This window comes from Podarcis bocagei, assembly GCF_964188305.1.
Source record: "Podarcis bocagei genome assembly, chromosome: 5".
In the NCBI taxonomy this organism is placed as follows: domain Eukaryota; kingdom Metazoa; phylum Chordata; class Lepidosauria; order Squamata; family Lacertidae; genus Podarcis; species Podarcis bocagei.
In genome coordinates, this window is record NC_138129.1 from 80,692,995 (window position 1) to 80,717,056 (window position 24,062).

General features: G+C 42.7%; 1 long non-coding RNA gene across 2 annotated transcripts in view; it reads left to right on the plus strand.

Moving 5' to 3' along the window:
• The first annotated feature begins 7,550 nt into the window (after positions 1-7,550).
• The window catches only part of LOC308587434, a 46,330-nt gene continuing 29,818 nt past the window's right edge, over positions 7,551-24,062 (plus strand). For both annotated transcript variants that reach the window (XR_014008376.1, XR_014008377.1), the window contains exon 1: positions 7,551-7,687. This is a non-coding gene — a long non-coding RNA (uncharacterized lncRNA). The remainder of the gene's footprint in view (positions 7,688-24,062) is intronic.

The following is a 24,062-nucleotide window of genomic DNA, read 5'->3' on the forward strand; positions in this document are numbered from 1 at the left end:
CGGTAAGTGTGGGGTATAGAAGTGGTACAAAGTCAGTCAGATACAGATATTATATCTAACAATGGTGCTTAAGTTTATTTATGACAAGATAATTAAGTGTGTAAGCTTATCTGGTTACTTTAAAATAGCAATATATCCTTAAATGAGTGTGCACTTCATCAGCTTGTCACTGTCACTGTCAGCTATATAAGTGTTTGTTTGTTTGTTTATTATTTAACAAAATTTATATACTGCTTGATGGTAGTAAACTGTTTAGGTGGTTTAAAAGACATATTGAAATTGGCAAAAAAAAACCCCAGCAAAAAACATAATTAATATTAATAGTAAACAAGACTAAAACACATCAACATCTGCATATACTAAAGGAGCTTTAATGAAGCAGTTAATTAAAACCCTTTAATCAAATTGCCCTTTTTATTCTCTCTGTCTCAGTTAAGTTTTATCAGCACTATAACTGAGAACTATGCTGGAAGCCCCTTGTTCCAACCCTTTGCTGGCCCACTGCAGTGCAAGTTTGCCTTCCTGTCCTGGCCTGGAAATCTTCCTTCTGGTATTCTGCTGTCATCTTCTTCTGGCTGACTCCATAGATACCAAGAACCAACAACTCTACTTCATTCCAATCAACTAGCCAACTCCAACACTCCTCTGATGACCAGCACCCAATCAGCACCACTTCTTCTGGCCCCACTAATCCAGCTCTAGCCAATCATATTGTCTAACCGAGCATTCTAAACCTGCATCCACCAATCAAAATATGCATATTGTCTGTCTCTCTTTGGCATACTGAGAATTCTAACTCACCCCTGCCAGTTGCGGCCCCACATTAACAGTTAAACTAACTCTCAACAAACCAAACAGAAAATGTTCCTCTTCAAACACATTGCAATGTACATTATAATTCATATGTCACAACACATTGCACAATGGCCGTTACAATGTAATTCAGGTAAACAGGATTCTTTTCACAGCTACAAGCTTAGAAATATCAGATCAGCAACTTGGAAAAAAAATATTGCAGAATATTTTTCCTCATAGGAAAACACAAGAACCAGCCATTAGTCAGTGTGGTGCCAGTGGTGGTGAGAGCCAGTGCGGTGTAGTGGTTAAGAGCGGTAGTCTTGTAATCTGGGGAACCGGGTTCGCGTCTCCGCTCCTCCACATGCAGCTGCTGGGTGACCTTGGACCAGTCACACTTCTTTGAAGTCTCTCAGCCCCACTCACCTCACAGAGTGTTTGTTGTGGGGGAGGAAGGGAAAGGAGAATGTTAGCCGCTTTGAGACACCTTAGGGTAGTGATAAAGTGGGATATCAAATCCAAACTCTTTTTCTTCTTCTTCTTCTAGTCCATCCAATGCTGTGTTGCCTATATTAAAAGCCCACCTAGGTTTCAGATGGGGATATTTCACATGCAAAGGTCTTCTGTAATGAAAGCAAGGGATGGATAAACTGTTGCCCTTCAGATGTCACTGGACTACAACTCCCATCTTCTCTGACCACAGGCCATGCTGGCTGGGGATGATAGCAGCTGGAGTCTATTCCTCACTTAGCCTTAGACTCTATGCAGTATTAGTGGGAAATATATGGCACTGGGTGGTTTTCCTGTTGGACTTAGCAAATGCTGTAGATATGCTTCCTGTTCAAACTGAAGTTCCTAAAACATTCACCACGAAATCTCCCTTTTTAAAAATTAGTGGACAAATATTTTCTGAATATTCTCTGGGTGCATGGAAATTCGCCTAATGCTCATATTAATTGCACTCTTGTGTATGTTTTTCTCTTCTCCCTCCCCAGTACTGCTTTTGCAAAGTAAAAGCTACAGTAGATTCTTCCACTGCAGCTACCCAGGGGATATGTTCCTTCCTATTCAAAATAACAGGCCTTTTCCTCTAATCCATGCAGGATTCACATTCACAAGCAGCCATCATTAAAGCAAGAAAATTCGGTTGAAAAGGCTAATGTTCTGGATGTTCTGTATGCTTCTCACCATGCTATAGAATTTCTGCTTCTTCAATTAGCAATCATTCCCCACAGAAATTGATAGCTGAAGGACTGATGGCCAATAATGTCCCATAGAATGCAATACCCATTTGATTGTTGAATGAAAGAACTTATCAGCTGGAATGACCCCACATGTCATCTTTACAGCTGCCGAGACAGCATGACTGTAAAGAGTGTGGTGTGGCAGTAACAATATTCATTGCACTAATGGAAGAGTTGGAGTTTGTATTTCGGTGTGACTCATCGGCACTCATCACACCACTTATTCATTTCAATATACACATATGTGCATTTCTGTATCTACAGACACATAGTGGAAAAGATTGGTGGCTTGGTGAGCTGCAGCGGAGAGGATATGTTCCTGAAAATGGCCCCCCTTCCAATTTCCCTGATGGATTCAGTAGAGGGGGCATCATTGGTTACCATCTAAAGTGGTACCTCAGGTTACAGACACTTCAGGTTACAGACGCTTCAGGTTACAGACTCCGCTAACCCAGAAATAGTACCTCAGGTTAAGAACGTTGCTTCAGGATGAGAACAGAAATCGTGTGGCAGCAGTGGGAGGCCCCATTAGCTAAAGTGGTACCTCAGGTTAAAAACAGTTTCAGGTTAAGAACGAACCTCCAGAATGAATTAAGTTCTTAACCTGAGGGACCACTGTACTATTTCTCAGTAACATGGGTTCAATAGCATGACAGCAGCAGAGCTGCTCTCCCAGTCCTGGTGCCATTGCTGCTTACCTGGATGGTAAGAAACCTGAGCAGTGTGGATGCATCTATAGGACCTAGGGGAGCGGGTGGCTCAGTGGCTTGCTGATCAGAAGGTTGGCGGTTCACGCAATGGGGTGATCTCCAGTTGCTGTGTCCCAGCTCCTGCCAACCTAGCAGTTCAAAAGCACACCAGTGCAAGTAGATAAATAGGTACCACTGTGGCAGGAATGCGCTCTGGTTTCCGTCACGGTGTTCCGTTGTGCCAGAAGTGGTTTGGTCATGCTGGCCACATGATCCGGAAAGCTGTCTGCGGACAAACGCCGTCTCCCTCAGCCTGGAAGCGAGATGAGCGCCGCAACCTCATAGTAACCTTTGACTGGACTTAACCGTCCAGTGGTCCTTTACCTTTACCTTCCTATAGAACCACCACCATCAATCCAGCACTCCCACTGGTAATGGGGTGCAAACACAAATAATGGTATGGACCCAGGTAAGCAGCAGTGTCACCAGTGGTGAGGGGGTGGCTCTGCAGCTGTGCTCAACCACATGTGCCACTGCTAGTCTTGAATGTGAAGACCAGGAACCAGATCGTTCCTGAGCTCTCAGAATGCTGCCAACACAACAGGCCAATTTAGCTCAACAGTGGAGGAGTGCATGTTTAGTAGCTCAGGATCTGCCTCTTGATGTCAGGATTCAAAGAATCCCATCCCTCCCATGGTGACAGCCAAGAAGCAGATAAACAAGAAGAGTTCTTACCAAGTAGTTTATTCAGTATTCACAGAGATGAAGGAATGTAGTCTCTATTAAATAATGGCGTTGCTCTGAGTGGGGTCCCATCCCCTCTGTCTCTTCTATTCTAGGTCATGCCTGCATTGGCTGATCTGAGCTTTCTGCTTCTGAGCTCTCTGTTCTACTACTTTCAATGCCTGCCTGGTCCTGGTCCTGGGAGGGGGTCAGGAATGCTTTCCAAAGACACTGAGTCTGTCAGCTGTCTCTCTCCTGGTGATTCTTCTTCCTGCTGTTCTTCTCCCAACATTTCCCAGCTTCTCCCCTCTGCAGCTTCTGAACTATGACCTTCTGAAAACCACTGCTCTAAATCTATACTGTCCTCCTGTTCTCAGGAAGGTTCAGGAGAAGGGGGGCGGTCCCCACCATTCCTCCTCGGTCCAGCCCCTGACACTTGAACAAGCTACAATATCTGCATGTCCTAGAGCATTGCTGATGCCACTCCCCAACCCACAGTCATCAGATGACACTGGGAAAGAGAGGTGCCAATTTCTCTCCCCTTAGCCCTTATTTGGAACCTTCTTCAGAACTCTTGTTCTTCAGCTGCTAGAGCCTTTTGATCCAGAACACCCCGTGGACCTCAGTGCTGCACCTGCCCAGTGTTCAAACAATGCCAAAGCGGCCCTCCTCTTTTCACAGATGGAGAATTGTAAAAATCAAAACAAATTCGCACATCATAGCATCATGGTGCTAACACAGAGAAGTATGACGATAGCTATCCGCTGTGAACCACAGGAGTACTTCCAGATGGAGGTTTATTGTGGAATCAGTGCTGCTCTTGCAGGCAAGCCTTTCATACCAGCCACATGATGTTGTGATCATCAAAATGCCGACTCACACTTAATTTAAATAATAATTTTAAAATCCTGATTTCCTCTTACTACAGAAAATCTATTAAGTAAAAATAAAACTCTTACACCTCTGGAGTCATTGCTGTGTGGAAGCTCATTAACACTTTTTTTTTTGGGGGGGGGAGGTGATTTCAACAAGCCAGTTTGGAGCAGCTTTTCTCTTAAGATCTCAAAGCATGTGGAGAATTACCATGAAATTCCATCCAGACCAAAATAAAAATGCAAAAGGCTTTCACAATACCTCTTTATTTTAATTTTGGTATACCTAAGGTTGTGCACACATGGCCAATAGAGCCTATGTCATCCACACAGAAGCTAGATCTGTTGCATTTTTTTTTCTGCCCCTGAAAAGTGCTTCTTGAGAAACTGGTTTCATTCGAAAAGCAAAATATCTTAGCTGATTGATTCTGCATTACCCCCACAGTGTGTCTCTTTAAAAACAGATGAAAACTGGTGTAGGTGGTCCTAGCAATGAGGGCTGTATCTGTCAGGAACTCATCCTACTCTCGAGTAGGACCCTGGCAGAGACACATGCCTGACTGGCATGTCCCCTCCCTCTTGGTCGATTGTTCGGGAGCTTCAAAAGCTTTCTTCAGCCCGAACATTACAGCGACCGATTCCAACAGACATCGGCACACTTAGGGATCCACAGAGTTTGCGCAGCTTGTGTAACAGACCTCAGCAACTCAGCGTTTTGCCTAATCCACTTTATTTACATATAAACACACATGGAACACTGCAAATCGCTCCCTCTCTCTCTAGCATCAGACAGCAAAGAGAAATAACAAAGGACAATAGTCCCACTTCACGGAACACGGTAACACAAACATTCTGTCTCCGTCACTTCCCACTCTGTGGAGTCAAAACATACACCATCATGTGATAGACAAAAATCCCATGGCCTCAATCACGGAGCAGGAATTCTAACAGTATCCACACCTGACCAAAGACATTGTGGGTGGTCATATACCAAGATCACAATAATCATTCACCTGGAGCATGTGAAGGGGGGAAAGGCAGGGATAACCTAAGCAAGGAGAGGTTTTTCAATGTGTGTCAAGTAAGTACACCCAGCCTTCTGGATAGCAGGATCTGGACTGAAAGGAATATGCTGAGGATGAGCACAAATGGCTCCAGGTTGTTGGAAACAAACCATACATTTTTGCACAATAGCCTATATATCAATGTTTCACAACTTTCTGGTGGCAGCATTTTCAAAAAGCCTCTCCAAAAGCACAAAGCTCTGTTTGCCCATTGTGATACATGATAACTGGGCACTGGTAGTGGTAACAAATGCTATTGAACTCTTGTGTCCCTTCCTGTGGGGGAAGAAGAAAACATTTTAAAAGATGTGCCTGCAGAGGTATAGAAATACCTGTGTGCTTGGCCCAGATTGGGGGAAAGGGAGTGGAGGGCGGTTGAGTAGTGATTGATGGGAGAGGCAGAAAACACAGGACAGGAACATTCCATCAAGGACTGTCCAGTGATGTGGATGGGGAATAACTGGAGTACCTCTGAAAAATCTAAAGCTAATAAACAGAGTTTGTGGATGACTGAGTATGAATCGTGCGCAGAGAAAAACCAGAGATGAATGATCCATTTCCAATGTAAAACTGTTGAGGCACCCTTAGTCTAGCTACATGTCTGGTGTATTCTTATCAAGTTGACAATTTTCATTTTAAAATGCTGGGTTCTCAGTGCAACCTGTTGACCTTTTCACTTATTTAATATGTGTTGAGTGTAAATTTGTTTCTCCCTACAATCCAGGCAACCCTTTACTAGTCCAACTTTCCTTCTGATAATATCCCCCCCCCAATCCACACAACCTTGACTAGTTTTGATATTACTCTTAGGCAACCCTTTATTATAATGTATATGTTCTAGAATGAAAGCATTTGCACTTTCTATCATTCCCCTATTTCTAATGTGCTCCTTCACAAAGATACTTAGCCATATTAAAAAACAAGGCTGCGTGCTTAGCAAACCTGCATCCTTCAGATCAAGGGTATTATTACTGCAGCCTGACTGCATCACATTCCTATTTTCTCCGCAGTGCTATTACTGATGGGTGTTTCTTCAGAGCCTGCTAAAATTACTTTCTTTTAATGTGTGATAGTGAGAAAACTTTTTACATTTTATATCTAGTATGACCTGGTATCTCAAGGAATAGATTTACGGAATCGTTTCCCCACCCCACTCTTCCTCCCACCCCCTCCAAACTTCCTATGGTCATCTATAAAGATTTCCCTCCAAAAAATTCTCCATCCCTGGAGATTTCAATGTGCCTAATTATCCAGTTTCCAAAGCGCAATCAAAGCATTGGAAATTCTTTACTGTTCATAGTTTGTTTGTTTTTAACTTCCAACCTGGGCTCATGCCCAGTTTTGTGTTTTCAGTTTTCCTAGGTAATTCAAATCTACTCTCTCATCCATTACAAATATACAACACTCCTTCTGACAATAAGTTACACTTTAAAAAATTGCACAGGAATTGTGTGGCCTCTGGCCTGCTTCATTATTTCGTATTGTTGTTGCCTCTCAATTTTGTTGTCATCTTAAGAATACTGCGTTGTTTTGTTACATCACAGTTTTATAACAGACAATGCACTGGAACTCTTTAAATGAAATGTTCTAGAATGTGTTTAAATCATAATTTAAAAATTTAATTTATTGAGAGCTATAAAAATTAGCATGAAGAAGAACAATGTGCAATGTTGACCAAAACTGCTATGGTAACAGTGACATGCCTGGCATTGTGACACATCCCCCTGCTGGGTTAGTTACCATCGAACTTTGGCAAGTGCAAATATTTGTGGGAAGTGTAAGACAAGGAGAGAGAGGAAGACGAGAGAAGGAAAGCAAGAAAAGTGTGTTTTATTAGCTTGGGAGACATTTTATTGGTTAGGGGTTATAGGATTCAGTTCTATAATTAACCATCAAGATTTAGAACCCTCCAGTCATGGCTGGATTATCCCCAAATGATTGTGCTCTGGGGCAGTTTAAATGCTTTAGACTTGCCTTTTTACTTTGTGGCTATAATTACAGCAAGGCCATCTCCATGTTTTGAAGGGTCTTTTGGCAAGATTTTCTTGTTGAGACCTACTTCTGTCCACAAGATGCTTATGGCAACAAATTCAACTTTATCTTGGAAGTGTCAGGGGGCCCTAAATTCAGGGTTTTTTTAACTTTTCCCCATTCTATCTTTGGTTGAAAGGGCTTCACAGTCACTTCAGGATATGCTGCAGGCAATGCAAAGTCTATCCCTTGGCTTCCAAGAATGAACCAGAAATCAAAGTAATCTATCCGAGGCCTGGTGACCAGAGGATGGACACAACTTCTTGGCTGTGAGTCCTGCTTCCTGTTTTGTAGGCCTTTCCCATCTGGCCTGGGAGGGTGGAGCCGTGACTAATTCCAGCTACAAAACTGAAGCTGAACAAACTATTGGGCTAGGGTGGTGTTGTTGCTGGGGGGGGGGTGCTCTTGGTTTGTCATATCTTTATTTTGGAACTGGTAATTTATGTGGAAATTGTTCAGTTTGGTTATGTAATTTTTGTTGTTTAATTTTTTGTTCACGACTACTTCTGTTATGTTTGTAAAGTATTTTTCATGTTATCTGCTGCCTTGAGCATGGTTTCAATTATGGAAAGGTGGCATACATAAACCATGTTATTTGTATGATGTATGTACAGTGGTACCTCGCAAGACGAATGCCTCGCAAGACGAAAAACGCGCAAGATGAAAGAGTTTTCTGTTTTTTGAGTCGTTCCGCAAGACGAATTTCCCTATGGGCTTGCTTCACAAGACGAAACGTCTTGCGAGTTCTTGCGAGTTTGTTTCCTTTTTCTTAAAGCCCCTAAGCCGCTATTAGCCGCTAAGCCGTTAATAGCCGCTAAGCCACTAATAGCCGTGCTTCGCAAGACGAAAAAACCGCAAGACGAAGAGACTCGCGGAACGGATTAATTTCGTCTTGCGAGGCACCACTGTAACTTCATCAGATAATTCAGGTGAGCAAATGTCCTCTGCTGAGGGAGAATTATTGTGAGGCCGATGAGAATCTCACTACTTGGATAAGAAGGAGGCGGTTCTCTGATTCAAGAAAATTTTGGAGGGGTGCCTTTGTAAGAAGGAAGATGAGAATTATTTTTCTTTTCTTCTTACCTTTCTTGTTGTTTCAGTAACAATCTCTATGAAGATAATACACTTGCTGAAGCAATAGGAAAGTGTTGTGACAACTTAAAGCCACAACACCTTGGATGTTAGAGCAGGGGTCAGCAAACTTTTTCAGCAGGGGGCCGGTCCACTGTCCCTCCGACCTTGTGGGGGGCCAGACTATATTTTGAAAAAAATAAAACAGAATGAATTCCTATGCCCCACAAATAACCCAGAGATGTATTTTAAATAAAAGGACACATTCTACTCATGTAAAAACATGCTGATTCCTGGACCGTCTGTGGGCCGGATTTAGAAGGTGATTGGTCCAGATCCGGCCCCCGGGCCTTAGTTTGCCTACCCATGTGTTAGAGCATCTTCATAGGGTTGCCAGTTCGGGTCAGAATCCACCCATTTCTCCATTCATGACTGAGAATTAAACAAAAACACCCATAAAACCCTTGGCCACATCACAAGTTAAGTTGAATCTCACACCCTCAAAAATTCTAAATAAATTCTAGAGCTCCTTGTGACTGAGGAAGAAAAACAGAATGTTCTTTTATGAGGGGAAATGTTGGAAAACTGGCAGACAGGGATCAGTACAACACTACTTCCAAGCTGCAGCTTTAATTGTGCTTACCTTGTGCTTGCCTGATAATAGTATTTTATCTTCTTTCTTTCTTTAAAAAATGTATCTTATCGTTTCCATTACTACATCAAAGACAATGGTGTTAGGTAAGATGTAGCAGCAAAACATAAACAGAAATTATCACTGCCATCAGAAAGAAATGTGTACTGCTATAAAACTTAGGAGTGGAAATGTCACTTTCGCTATATTGTGGAGAAATAACTGCTGTCTTCTTTAATTCTAAAAATGGGAGGCTCAGAGGAATATATCTTTTTGCTTGTTGGGACAAAAGAAGAGGTTATGAAAACTATCAGATGCAAGGAAATGAGCCCCACTTCTGTGGCATCATCACGAAAGTACACTTGATCTACATTCACCAGCAAAGGGTGTACTGGGAAGCCCTGGGACCCACACGCATGTCAGAGACAACTGGAAATGGGAACACACAGAGAAAGCTGGTCCAGCGTAAGAGAAATGTTGCACATTCAAGGTCATTGACTGACTCGAGAGAGCATTCACTGATGAAGGAAGATCGAAGGACAGCTTGAGGGGGGAAACTGGTTTGGTTCAACTGCATGGTGACACATCTCTGGGAACAGCCGTGGGAAAACAAGTCCTCTGTATCAAAGAGGCGAAATAAAGTAGGTGAAGCGACTGTGAGCGGACGGCTGGGATTTTATACCAACTCAGCAGAACGCGGATGAAAGATTAATGATTTAAAAGCAAGGACAGGGGGAAGGAATGTGATGAGGAAGGTCTTCTGTATCTGTAGAAGAGGATGCTCAGCGAGGGGAGTGACAGTTAATAATTGAAGAGATTAGGAGTTTCATAATGCAATGAGGAAAGTTCCTGGAGGAGCCTAAAGCCCAAGGGTCTGCGACAGAAAAGCACAAACACCTTATGGTTTTCTTTTGGATAGCATACTGGCCATGATACAAAGGCTTCCAGTACTTGTTAAGTATAGTGATTTACTTTACTGAAATTGGGAATGCTGAAATGCATTACTGTGTGTTTAATTCTGGAATGTTCCCCAGTAACTCTCATTTGATTGGTTAGCTTTGGTCACATGACAAGTATCTTATTACATGCTCCATTTTGTTTTGTGTGCGAGTGACTTGGCCGTAATGGCTACATCTCCATGAACACTGATGAAGAGACGGTGTTAGTTAAGTCTCTCTCTAAATGCAATAGAGGAGAGGAGTGCTAATGTTTCTGTGTGAATGTGTGTGGCAGAAAGAAGCACAAAAGTCAATGATCTTCCAAAGAAGCAGTAAGGAGAAATCCGCTGGAAGGAGAAAGTGTAAACTACTCCGAAAGAATTGCATGGCCCAGCTGGGTATTTCACAGAAGGCTGAGTGCAAGTACAGAGAGAAAAACATAGTTTGTTTGAATGTTTAAGGAAGAAGCTGTAATTTTCAACTAAGCCCATGCTTGGATGAGCATGTGAATGTAAAGACTTTGCATATATTCTTCTTTATCTATATGTTCTGCAAGCAAAAGCTTTCTGATTATCTTAACAAGTGTTTGGACATTCTTTTAATTTCAAGAAAAGAGTCAACATTGCACATGATTTGGCTTCCCAACCACAATTTAGCTACTCTACCAACATCGTTCTCCTGGAGTTTTTCAACATCTGTAAGAACAGAGTTTTCCCTCAATTTAATTGAGTAGCCATTACACATTCAGGATGCTTTGTGTCCAGGTAAGCCTTTGCATGTGTGAAAGGACAGCAGAATCAGAGCTTTTGAAGCTCTCAGAAGGTTCTGACTGTTTAGCATCTCCTGGTTTTCCCAGTGATTATTTCTTTTTCACATTTTCGGATTTCTCACGTAAGCAATTCCAACAGCCCTTATGGTGTTAGTTTCTTTGGAAGAGGACCACCAGGGCACTGTATTGCCTTTGCAAAAATCTGCTTATTTACAAATGATTATCATAGGGTGTGTGATCAAGCACACAGGCAAGCAGATCCAGAGCAACATCACACCTTTGAAATGGTTCGAGCCAGCTGGGTTTTTTTAGCTGCCTCTATTTCTGTTTATTTATGTGTGGCATTACTCTTTATGTACAAAGTTGGTTCTTTTGCTTTGTAGTTTACTTTTTGTTATGCCTTGTCCAGTATTATAAATCTTTTAAATGAAAGAATGAATAATACACTCTGTAAGCCAACTCCAAATCACAACAGCCACTTGTAGTTCCAAGCAATCTATTTCAAACCTACATGATATGCAAAAGTGGCTTACCAGGTTGGGCAGAACTGCTGCACTAGCTTTCTGGCAGGGGGAACTGTAATTTACCAGGAGAGTAAAGTGGTGGGGAGGGACACGGGTGGCGCTGTGGGTTAAACCACAGAGCCTAGGACTTGCTGACCAGAAAGTCGGCAGTTCGAATCCCCGCGACGGGTTGAGCTTCCGTTGCTCGGTCCCTGCTCCTGCCAACCTAGCAGTTCGAAAGCACATCAAAGTGCAAGTAGATAAATAGGTACCGCTCCAGCGGGAAGGTAAACGGTGTTTCCGTGCGCTGCTCTGGTTCGCCAGAAGCGGCTTAGTCATGCTGGCCACATGACCCGGAAGCTGTACACCGGCTCCCTCGGCCAATAAAGCGAGATGAGTGCCGCAACCCCAGAGTCGGTCACAACTGGACCTAATGGTCAGGGGTCCCTTTACCTTTACCTTTAAAGTGATGGGGAAGTTGGCATGGTGTAAAAACACCAGACACCTGATCCAGCATTCCTGCCAATGCATTTGCACCTTCCCAACCTCCCCACTCCCTTGCCCCTTTCCCCCTTCCTACCAGTAAGCAACAGTGACCTAATTGCTGGGAAACTAGCATAGGGGCTCTGCCACACTTGGTGAGCTGCTTCTCATGTGTTACATGGGGAAATCTGTAGAATAGTGGAAACATCTTCCAAGGTATTGTCATGTTCACACTTGTAAGAATCTGTAACTTTGCACTGATGAGAGAATGAAAATTAAGAGGACGAACTCACTGAAATTAAGCACTTTTCAGTCCCATTGATTCCAATGGGGGAATTAAGTACATGTTTAAATCTTTTCTGCTCAAATCAATGCAACTTAAAAGTGCTTAACCTTGGCTGAATCATGTCCTAATACATTTGCCAGAAACTGCTATGCGATGTTCCATTTAAATGTGCAATAAATCTCTCTCCCCCGCCCCTTAGCGTCCCAGTAAAATGAACCACAATGAAAAAACCACAAATAAATTATGCATGTAATTACATTTTATCTGGTCATCATAATTTAGCAAATAAGACTTGAAAATATCATCATGGGAAGAAAACACAAGTCAAAGTTCAGAACTCATTATCATTTTTCCAACCCTCAATTAAAATTAGCATTTGCTTTCCACATGCAGAACCCCTATATATATATCTCCTGTTTTGTCGATTTTTCCTTCTAGAAACACATATCTTTGTTGATGCTTGAGTGGCTGGGTTTATTTGTGGGGGGAGGCCAAAGTAAGGAAGAGAATACTTATCTTTATTTAAAAGTTGTTGTATTTTTCTACTTTAGGGCTTTCAGAAGCCTCCAATGTCAATATACCTTTCTGCTGATAAAATGGGATTTTGTTTACTAGACGTTTTTACAGCCAAGTAATAAAAACCCGAATATCAGGAGAGGCAGGCGCACATGCATTTAAACAGTGATATGTTCAAATGTTTGGCACTGGCATTCAGAAGCATATTTTATTGTGACACGGCAAAATGCCAGCCGTTACGACAGGTAGACTGTGTCAGGAAAGAGGAGTTGCATATTGGAAGGGAAAATGGGAAACTGTCCAGTTTGAGGCCGGGCTATCAGAGGCACGCCAGAATCGCAAGGAGGAGTTTGTTTTAGGGTGGTTGGGTTTTTTGCATCATTTGCTGCAGGATCTTTTAAAACTAGATTTGCAAGAGATTGAACCATCTGACACTGAGGCATCCCTTGGAAAGATGCTATGTACTAATACCCACTGTGAAATCTCTTGCCAGGGATAGTGAAGCGTCCCAAGGGTAGAGACTAAGTTCTGCCCTCCTTTTACTAGTGCCCGTCAGTATAATTCCATACAGGGCAAATTTTATACATGCCTATTCAAGTGCCCCCACTTTGCCTGAGTATGCTGGGAGTTCCATTAAACTCAAAGTTGCCCCCACTTTGAGTTTAATGAAACTCCCAGTGAAGACATCCTGCTTATTTGAACTGAGCTTTAATGGGTAACGCATTCTGACACCTGTGTTGTAATGTATATCATAGTGTATTTGATGGGCAAAGTTTTCTCTCTGGTCAGGCGAAAGTCGGTTTAACTGTCATGCGGAGCTTTAACTGGTGGAGGTGAGTTAGAATTCTCAGTATGCAAAAGGAAGATAGAAGGTATGCATATTTTGATTGGTGGGTGCAGTTTTAGAATATTCAATTAGACAGTGTGATTGGCTGGGGCTGGAGTAGTTGGAATAAAAGTATACATGTGGCTGGGTGCTTGCCAGCAGTAAGTCAGTTTGAATTGTGAATTGAGGGTAATGGGTCTTTTGGTTTTGGGTCATGTGGGAATAGCAAGGCAGATCACATGCCTAAGAAAAGCTTTGGGACTTAGTGACATTGTCTTTGTGTTGCTACTGTCCATTTTCAAACTGAAACTTAGACTTTTCAGAGTTTTGAATGGGACGCTGGGCTCTTCTTTTTTTAAGATAATTTTTATTAACAGACCAATCAAATCACATTAATTCCAAATTACAAAGCCAAATTTTAAATTTTTGTTGGGGGTACCCATTTTTCAAGTTCCGAAAGGGATCCAATAATCTTGTTGCTGCTGCTTTAATGTCCGCAAATCTGTCCAAATGATGTTCACAATTCTATCCAATCCTTTCTTGTTTTCCACATCTCTTCTTGTTATTTTCATATATTTTTCCTTTCTCTTTGTGACCTCTGATAGTCTCCGCAAGCGAGTTGAAACAAATTGTAATCCTGTGTGGGTTTTTCCATTCATCCAAGAGTCATATTCAGACGGCTGCCGCTTTTCATTGCTTCCATAAAGAAAAACACTCTTACCGTCTACTCGTTAATCTTCACAGGTCTGTCACTCCCTTTCTCAGTCTTCTGAGGAGGTTCTGCCAGGAATCCAATATGAAAACAAATCCATAGCTTCCTCCTCCTCAATCATCAATCTTTCGACAAAACCTGCCAACATGGCGACTCTCTTTTTATTGCTGCATCATTCCAAAAGCCCTTGTTCTTTCCAGATCTCCATAAGCCAAACTTTTGGTTAATAATTCATTTCCACACAGTTTTTAATCATCCCGCTTAGGTCAGTTATGCGACGGTTCTTTCTTGGGGAGGGGTTATTGGGTAATCACGTAGAAGAAAAGAAAAAAAGCCCCCCCCATCCAGTCCCGTTCCGACATACCGACCCTTTGATGTATCTTCTTCATGATATATTCCTGTTAAATCCAACCCATCACTCTACTTCACAGAGGTCACTTCAATTAGCAGTCTTCACTCCCGTTCTTCACTTGAAATACGTGCATTTGCTTCTCTCTAATTGTTTATTTCGAGCTCCTGCAGCCAGTTCGCGCGATCAGAGACAGCGTGCGCCTAGTGCCTTCACCCCCTTCTTTCGAACTCGGGGGTGATTTATGGCAACAGCAGGCGAGGCAGTGTTTCCCCATTCTCTGGGGTAACAAGGGAGGCTGCATACTCCCATATCAGCCTCTTAATTACCCCATGTGAGCCGGAGAGATGGTATTGTCGGCCATCTTCCAATGCACCCCTGGTGGCCCCTGGGACACTGGGCTCTTCAGAATGGTTTGGGAGCAATTACTGAGGTGTTTATGGGGTGGAGAAAGCAGTTGATCATGTTGTATGGGATCAACAACTACCAGACTTTTAGAAGACATCTGAAGGCAGCCCTGTTTAGGGAAGCTTTTAATGTTTGATGTATCACAGTATTTTAATAGTCTTTTGGAAGCCGCCCAGAGTGGCTGGGGAAGCCCAGCCAGATGGGCGGGGTATAAATAATAAATTATTATTATTATTATTATTATTATTATTATTATTATTATTATTATTATTATTATCTATTCAACCTGACACTTTTCCATGCCAAGACAACAAGTATGTGAGATGTTGTTTGCAGATGATGTAGTATTGACACTGTACTCCAAGGAAACTCTACAGAGACTCATCAACCATTTCGCCCAAGTCTGCATGGAGTTTGGCCTTAGCATCAGCCAGATGAAAACTAACATCCTGGTCCATTATGTTGCCAAGGAGCTCTATGGGAAGCTGGCTTCAGGCACCAGAGTCATTGGCAGACTAACTCTGCATTACAAAGCTGTGGGAATCCCTTGCAGATGACTGCAGTGCTTGAAGACAATCAGTCAGGCTGTGTATCTACAGCAGTGACCAGAGGACGAATGATCACTGGGAGGAGGGCAGAAAGAGGAAATGCCATGGTACACCTGCAGCAGCACAACTGGACACCTTCATCTGCCCAGCTGCAACAAAACATGTCTCTGCCAAATTCAGTCTCTACAACCATAGCAGACACTGCCACTCTCCAAAGGTTTAACTTCACCCTTGAAGGTGTATTCTTCCATTGCCTCCCAAGACAGACGGATGACAACCATAGCCTCATCCTGGCAAGTCTTTCTTGGACACATAACAGCATAATTTAACATTGGAAGCTGTGTTTGCTTCAAATATCTTTAACAATGCTACAAATGCCTAACATCATGCAGTGGCTCTCAATTATTGCAGGCATGTCCTTTAAGAATAAATGCATCAGGCAGAAAAAAAACAACTGCCTTTTCAATGGGGGAAACAAATTATATTGGCATCTAACGCTGAGACCAAATTATAGCTAAGGAGTAAGAGGAAGAATTTTCCCAGTGGTGAAAAGCCACAATCATTGATAGGTACCCATTGAAAATATGGACTGAGACAGAGAAGATTCAGACATATTATGGTTGCTGTGGAAACCTCTGGCTTTCAGACTAGAAGAATATGCCCAACAAGAGTAGGGAGGGACAAAAAGGTAAATTCTGGGTTCTCTCGCTTGCTTCCCCAGTCTTTCATTCAGTTGGCCTCATTTCCACATCAGCTTCTGGGGATGAGGATTAAAAGCCCACATGAATATTTGCATGCATTTCTGTGACATTTCTCCTATTATGTACAATTAGTATGCCTTCACAGCCTATAATTTTTTTTGCCGAACTAATGTCCATAATACAGTGCCTTTTTGTATGTTGTTTTCACCGGTATATACCCTGTCTCCTAATACATACCTTTTAAAATGTGAAATGCATAGGAGTACAAATGGCAAATGATGGCTGGATTTTTATTCATGGATTAATTGAGGAAATATACTTTAGGTATTGCAACCCAAATGAATTCCTCCCCATCTTTAAAGGAGTGTCGGGCTGCTGTGCACACCACGCCATCAAATCATGATGGTGGTCTTCTCCAAAGAGCTGAGGGCTGTGTATATCGGGGTTGTGAATTTGTGGCCTTCCAGCTGTTGTTGGACTCTTCCATCCACCCAAGCCAGCATGTCTAGTGGGTAGGGATGCTGGGAATTGTAGTTCAACAACATCTGGAAGGCCACATGTTCCTGGTGTATATGATCTATGTTTTCGTCTGTGAATAGACAAAACTTACGTTTACACAGGAGAGTTCGGATTTCTAACTGAGCACAAAAATCAGCTTGATGAGAATAAAGAAAATGTTTCATAGCAAAGGACACAAAAGACCCACAACTGTTTGAATGGCTCAGTTTTTTAAGCTGACAAATAGGCAATGGCACGTCCCATTTTGCGGAGGAAATCAATATGACGCCTCTAAGTAAAATCTGCAAGGAGAAAAAGAGTACAGGCACCTTACAGGGTTGCCATTGTTTCTAGTTGCTGTAGCAGTTAATGAGTAAATCATCCCATTGTCATGAAGTTTGCAAGAAGTAGAAGGTATATGCCAAAGATAAAAGGGGGAAAGTAGTATGTGTGGCATGTTTACTATCTAGATTTCTCTTAACAGAAAGGGAGGCACCCTGTTGCTATGACTTCTTTGTATCCTGTCAAGCTAGACGTACACGGCACATTATTTTCACACCACCAGTTCTTTCTTGTCCAAAATGCACTGCAGCCCCTCCCCCCCCCCGGCATTCAGAATGGAAAACCACACTGGACTTCTAATTAGATTGCCACTCGTTTCTGCAAGCACTAACTCGAAACCAGAAGTGATTGTCAAATGACCGCCACACAACTCTGAAAGTAATTGCTAGAGATTGGAATGGTGTCTTTCTTCCAGAAATCAAAAACTCAGCACAATATGACAGTGTGGGCCTTCTATCCCATTCTCATGTTCTAACCTGCATGTTTGAGGCCGCTAGAAGTGCTTCACTTTAGTGGACTCTGAGGTCCAGCTCCAAAGGCCTTCTGGCGGTTCCCTCACTGTGAGAAGTGAAGTTACAGGGAACCAGACAAAAGGCCTTTTCGGTAGTGGCGCCCACCCTGTGGAATGCCCTCTCATCAGATGTCAAGGAAATAAACAACTATCTGACTTTTAGAAGACATCTGAAGGCAACTCTGTATAGGGAGGCTTTTAGTGTTTGGTGTTTTATTGTGTTTTAATATTCCGTTGGGAGCCACCCAGGGTAGCATATTATTATTATTATTATTATTATTATTATTATTATTATTAGTGCTTCCATAGGCATCAGGCTGGCCACTGTGAAAACAGGACGCTAGACTGGATTGGCCTTTGTCTTGATCCACCAGGGCTCTTATCTCCTTATGTTCAATGTGTCCATACTGTAAACAGGAACTTGAAAGAGCTGCTCATCATCTGATTTCTCTCCATTACCTGAAGGTCACTGGCACTAATAGGAAGAATCACAAATGGTCATGAGGACTGGTGGCAGCGTGGCTTCAATGGATGTTGGTTCCTCCTCTCTGGTGCTCAGCTTCCTCCTCCTCCTGCCACTGCCACTGACCAGGGACTGCTTCCTCTGTCTTTCCCTTACATGGCAGGAGGCGAAGGAGCTGTTGGCCACTGAAACTGTGTCATACTCTGCTCAGTTCCACAACTGGACTCTCTTCCTCCTCCTGCCACCACCACCAGATGTGATGCTGGACAGAACACTGGTTGATGAGAGGTAGAATGGGTGGTCCTTTCCGGACAGTGTGCTACAGCCTCTGCAGGCCAGGAAGGATCCTTGCAACAGACCCTCCAAGTTTCCCTATTTTAGAGAAACTACCCTGGTTTCTGATTTGATCCTAGAATGTGCCGCTGTTCCTTAGGATGTCCCTATTTTCATTGGAATTTTTTTTGGAGAGTACAGTAGGAGGTCCTTATTTTCATAGGTAAGTTTTTTTTTAAAAATTAATGTTTTATTATGCTTTTATATATGTTGGAAGCCTCCCAGAGTGGCTGGGGCGTCCCAGTAAAATGTGTAGGGTATAGATACTGTAGTAAAAATATCATTATGGAATGGGATGTCCCTATTTTCACTGGAGAAATGTTGGAGGGTATGTTGCATATCCCTGAACCATAAAGTCTGCAATCCTAGCTACATATTAACACAGAGTTTGAAATTTGGATTGAGACTCCCACTTCACAGCATCCTCATGTAAATCATGCTTGTGCAGCTCACATAGCTCCTGTATACTAACTACAGCACAGAGGAATTCTCCGTTGGTAGAGCATGAAACTCTTAATCTCAGGCTAATGAGTTTGAGCCCTATGTTGGGTAAAAGATTCCTGCATTGCAGAGGAATGGACCAGATAACCCTCGTGGTCCCTTCCAACTATGATTCTATGATTAATTCTATGATTTGAATGGTACAAAAGTGTATGCCACAAATACTTGTTTATTAGTCTCATGGCCACCAGGGGACATTGCTTACTGGGATCAATATATATATATATATATATATATATATATATATATATATATATCCAGCATGGGTTAATATAGGAGTGTGTCAAGTTTCATATTTTAAGCACAAAGTACATTATTTTCGGCTGAACCTTCTCCTTTTACTTTCTTAATTGCATGATTCAGATTTGAACCCCAAGAATACATGAGGCTATTTCTCAAAGGTTGATTCCTGGCAATGCTTCTGAAATTGGGCACATAGCTCAATATCAGACCTTATTATGCAGAATATGTATAGAAGATACATTGGAGGAAGGACTTAATTAACTGACTTGCTAACATGCCCTTCTAAAAATAAATAAATACTTCAGAGGCCAATTTTAATTCTCATTAAGAAATACCATTATGACAAACAAGAAAAATTGATCATTTGTGGTAGCAGAGCAACAATTACAGTTTTTGGTTTCGACAAAATATGCGCTTTTTTTGTGCACCTTTGATCTGTTTTTAAAAATCCCCATTCAGTCCAAAGAGATTTAAGCAGTCTGACTGTAGGCAGGACAGCAGTGCAAATCGTTAAGAATATTTTGGCATTTATCTATACCTGAAGATTTAAAGAATTCAGAGAATATATGATTTAATTGAAAACCAAGTTTCTCTGAACGATGCAGACAATAGGATTAGATAAAGGTGAAATCTGAGCTTTCTCCACCTCAAGTCTTAGTGTTGTAGGTTTTATGCTGCAAAAGCGTCTTAAGAGTGACAAAAATAAAAAGCCAGCTTACCTTAAGTAGGTTCTCTCCTGAATGACGTGCTTTCCTTGATAGATATATATTGCACATCTTTCCCTCCAGTTGCAGTGCTCATTTCTGACATCTTCTTTGAAGTCATTGGATATAAGAACACTACAGCCAAAAGCAAACTTTAATCCCTACAAAAGAAACTTATGGGGAAGTCAAAATGCAGTTGTGTATTGGTACACTATTTAGTAGATAGAGACGGTGTAAATAAGATAAGGAAGACCGAAGAGAGGGCAAAATGGACAACTGAATAAGGCCAAGGATAAGAGGCAAGTTTCTGAAGTTTAGCCCAGTTGAGTCTTGATCAGTCAGGCCGGGCCTCTTGACAAAGTACTAAGGATTGTGGCAAAATTGTTTTGTCTTATGGGTGCGCCACATCCTGGCCACATTGGGGGGGAGGCGACAATATGCACTACTTTTCACTCCCTGATACTGGGGATAATAGCTTCATTGATGCACAGGAAACTGAGGTAGTGCTACGGAAACCTGCTAAAGGGCAGAAACTACAAGAAGAAAGCAGCTGCAGGTTTCAGTTGTCTCTAAACCAATGTGCACGGTATGGGAAACAAGCAAGATGAATTGGAGCTCTTAATACAGGGTGACAAATATGACCTAAGAGGCATTACTGAAACCTGGTAGGATGAGACTCCTAACTAGAGTAGAAACTGGGGGATATAAGCTCTGCAAAAGGAATAGACCAAACAGGAAGGGGGGAGAAGTAGCATGATATGTAGGGAGATCCATGACTTGGAGCATGGAGGGCAGATTGAGAGTATATGGATAAAAACTGTAGGAGAGGGAAAGAACAGGGACCTTACTGTGGGTGTCTGCTATAGACTTTCAAGCCAGACTGCTGTTCAAAGTCTTTATAAACAACAAGGAAGAAGGAATTGAGGGGATGCTCATCAAATCTGCAGATGACATCAAACTGGTAGGGGCAGCTAATGCTGCAGAAGACAGAATGTAACAGGATGGAGAACTGGGCCCCAACCAACAAAATGAATTTAAATAGGGACAAATTCCTTGGGCAGGAATGACCAGCTGGACAAATATAAAACAGAGGACACCTGGCTTGCCAGTAGTACATATGAAAAGGAAACATGAGTCAATGTGATGCAGCAGCAGAAAAAGCTACTGCTATTCAAGGCTGCATCAACAGAAGTACAGGGTCCAGATCAAGGGAAGTCATAGTACCACTATTCTGCCTTGGTTAGACCACATCTGGAGTACTGTGTCCAGTTCTGGCACCACAGTTTAAGAAGGATTTTGATAAGCTGGAACATGTGTAGAGGAGGGGGATCAAGATGATCAAGGATCTGGAAACCCAGCCTTATGAGGAACTGTTGAGGGACTTGGGTATGTTTAGCCTGGAAAAGAGAAGACTGGGAGGAGAAATGATAGCCATACTCAGATATCTAAAGAGCTCTCACATGGAAGATGGAGCAAGCTTGTTTTCTCCTGCTCCGGAGGGTAGGACCCGAACCAATGGATTCAAGTTACAAGGAAAAGAGATTCCAACTAAATATCAGGAAGAACTTTCTGACAGTAAGAGTTGTTTGGCAGTGGAATAGACTCCCTCAGGAAGTTGTGGACTCTTCTTACTTGGAGGTTTTTAAGCAAAGGTTGGATGGCCATCTCTCATGAATGCCTTGGTTGAGATTCCAACATTTGAGGGGGTTAGACTAGATGACCCGTGGGGTCCCTTCCAACTCTATGATACTTTCCCCTACACCAATGGGAGCTTTTTAAAAGTTACCATTGTAGCCACATGCAAGGCTATATTTGTGAAAGACCAACATTTGTGAGAGGCAACACCCTTTCTATTGTATTAGTGAAATACTCACTAAAAGGTAAAGGGACCCCTGACCATTAGGTCCAGTCGTGGCCGACTCTGGGGTTGCGGCGCTCATCTTGCTTTATTGGCCGAGGGAGCCGGCGTACAGCTTCCGGGTCATGTGGCCAACATGACTAAGCTGCTTCTGGCGAACCAGAGCAGTGCATGGAAACGCCGTTTACCTTCCCGCTGGAGCGGTACCTATTTATCTACTTGCACTTTGACGTGCTTTCCAACTGCTAGGTGGGCAGGAGCTGGGACCGAGCAACGGGAGCTCACCCCATTGTGGGGATTCAAACCGCCGACCTTCTGATCAGCAAGTCCTAGGCTCTGTGGTTTAACCCACAGTGCCACCCGTGTCCCATATACTCACTAGATTGATGTAAATATCGTTGAAGTCTAGCACACTCCTTCCTGAAAAACTAACGGCCCTAAGGGTAAGGTGTTTCCAAGGACAAAACTAACTTAGCCATAACAATCATGATGTTGATACTGAACGAAAGCAGCCCAAATGAAGTCTGAAGTTTGCTTTAGACATTTCCCAGAGACCTTAAAAATATGCTGTTTGATTTTGAACTAAAAAGTAGTAATTTGCTGAGTTGTACATTGAGCCCTCCTGATATGGATGTTTCCATAAATATTGGGATTTCTAAAACACATTTTCATTTATTTTAATACTGGTCTGATTACTAGACATTTGAACTATTGCTGTAGTTCAAGGAGAAGGTTGAAGTCCTACTATGGCTTTTGACATAAACTGAAATCACGTTCTTAAAAGCAATGCCCAAAACACAGGTTGTTTAACCTGCTGCAGCAGTCTATAGACCAAGATTAGGAATGTAGTAGATGCAGATACAATTACTGCACACAAGAGCAGAATACAAACACAATATAACAAGCAGCGGCCGTCAGAAACCATTTTTTCTTTAAAAAATCCACAAGGACAATCCATAGCACAATAAAATCAGATGTCATTTATCCAAGACAGTAAAGGCAAATGCTTTCTGATCTTCTCTGTCATGTCAGGAATATTTGAAGCTGCCAATGACACGCCAGGAGTTTTATCTGCTAATGCAGGCATGGGGAACATGTCCCAGCTTGAGGGCAACATTCCTTTCTGAGGAACCTTCTGAGGGCCACATGCCAATAGTGGGTGGACCAGAGTCCATTGTGGGCAGAATTACCTAAATGTTACTTTTGTTCCATAGGGTAGTTTCTACACAGACACACATGCCTTGGTATTCTCTACTGAGGCGAGCAAAAGTTCTTATTGGAGTTCAAGGAAACATTCCAGTCAAGCAAAAACATTTTGGGTGTGAAGCAAGGCTGATGAAGAGACTGGGGAGACTACCAAGGGCCATACATGAATATGGGAGGCCATATTCATACCTTACAACTGTCCTAGAAAAACCGGAACATCCCGGTTTCCCCCTGTGAGATCACAGCAGCCATTTTGGATGCCGTGCTCTCGCACGGTTTCAAGATGTGCACTTGCTCTGTAAGAAGAGCTAGGGGGGGCATGATCTCACACACTACCCAATAGTGTGTGGTTTTGGGTGCTGTGCCCCCCAAAAGTGCTTTTTCGGGGTCACAATCTCACACACGGGTCACATGACTCGTGCAGGAGTGTGGTCCTGGAAAATGGCAGTCCAGGTTTCACCTGGAGGGTGTGCATATTCAGTCCTGAGGTTCCCCACTCTTGAGCTAATGGATGTATGCGGTAAAGAAGCCAAAAGGGGAGCGGTTAGTTAGCTGTGAATCCCAGAAAAAGAAAAATGGCAGAAGGATATGACCCACACTTTCCACTCTTGTTGTGCTGAAACGGGCCCTTCAGTTTCTCATGTTTTCCCTTTGTGAAACGTGATTCCATTGTTTAGGGTTGGGGAGGATTCCACTCCACTCTATATTTTGGAGCAAACGATCGCATCCCTCCCCATCCCAGAGCCATGCACAGATTAGAATGCAAATCTTCAGGGTGAGATGCATGATCAACAACTGACGCACATTAACTGTGCTTATGAGGTGGTCAGAGGGCTGCCTCTTTCTTCCTTTCAAGATGTTAAGCTGCTTAGAGCAGCTCCATGGCCACCCAGTAAAAAATAAATCTCTTTTAAGATACACCAAGAAAGTGACTGTATGCTGTAGTGTACAGTCCCATGTTGTTGTTGTTTAGTCGTTTAGTTGTGTCTGACACTTCGTGACCCCATGGACCAGAGCACACCAGGCACTCCTGTCTTCCACTGCCTCCCGCAGTTTGGTCAAACTCATGCTGGTAGCTTCGAGAACACTGTCCAACCATCTCGTCCTCTGTCGTCCCCTTCTCCTTGTGCCCTCCATCTTTCCCAACATCAGGGTCTTTTCCAGGGAGTCTTCTCTTCTCATGAGGTGGCCAAAGTATTGGAGCCTCAGCTTCACGATCTGTCCTTCCAGTGAGCACTCAGGGC